We start from the raw sequence: 1,127 nt of genomic DNA on the forward strand, positions 1-1,127 counted from the left end.
AGTAGTCATATATATAAAGAAAAGACCAAAGCTTTTCATGACAAAATGTCTTCTCGTAAGACATTTGTTTTAGGTCAAAAGGTCTTACTTTTTCACTCTCGTCTCAAACTATTTCCCGGAAAGCTTAGGTCCCGGTGGGTGGGACCATTTGTTGTTACTAATGTATTTGGTTATGGTGCCACAGAGATTAAAAGTGAGAAAACGGGAAAAGTGTTCAAGGCTAATGGTCATCGTTTAAAGCCATTCTATGAAGGGTTCAAGCCTCTTGATGTAGAGGTTTTCAAGGTGGAGGTGCCGAAGGAGGGAGCACCTTAGACATGACATGAAAGCGTCTAGCCAAAGACATTAAACAAAGGCGCTGATTGGGAGGCAACCCAATTTTATTGCTTTATTTCCATTCTCGTTTACTTTTAGTTTGWTTTAGTTGTCTTTGGGTTGATGAGTTTTGTTTCCAGGTCGTCCTCTATGAATTTGGAATTCTACCCCCCCCCCTTCTCGGAGTACAAGGAGGCATCCACCAAGCCTGGATCATGCATTGGGCGATAGTCTACATATTCAGGGAAGATTTCTTGTTCCCTTTGCCTATTATTGTTTTTAGACTATGTCATTGAATACATATATTGAGGACAATATATGATTTAAGTGTGGGGATGGGAATTAGTGTGGGGATTTTGCATGATTTAGGGGCTATTTTTTCGAATTTTTGACTTGTTTTCGGGGCAATTATAAAGTAAATTATACGAGTTGAGATTTTTCTGCTTATAATGCCCTGAAAACCATAGAATGAATGATTATGTGCTTACTTGTGTAGTCGTGATTAGCACATTTGAGGCAACCATTGTGAGTCTTGCTAATTTTATAGAACAAATATGCACCCGTGAGCTTTTGAGCCGAGATTGAACATTTTATTCAATCTTATTTCATTTATGTGTGCATTGCATCTTCCATGTTCATTTTACTCTAGAACTTGCATTAGGATTCTTCAAGATTGCATTTAGGCGATACTAGTGTATGGAAATGAAMAAGRCCRTCTTTGATGTTTATTTTAAACCATCTAGCCTAAAAGCCTACCCTTGTGTGTTTATCCTTTTTTATCACCATTTTTGAGCCTAACTACCGTTCTTTTG

The sequence above is a fragment of the Cynara cardunculus genome (genome assembly GCF_001531365.2).
Source record: "Cynara cardunculus var. scolymus isolate 2C chromosome LG 2, CcrdV1, whole genome shotgun sequence".
Taxonomy (NCBI): domain Eukaryota; kingdom Viridiplantae; phylum Streptophyta; class Magnoliopsida; order Asterales; family Asteraceae; genus Cynara; species Cynara cardunculus.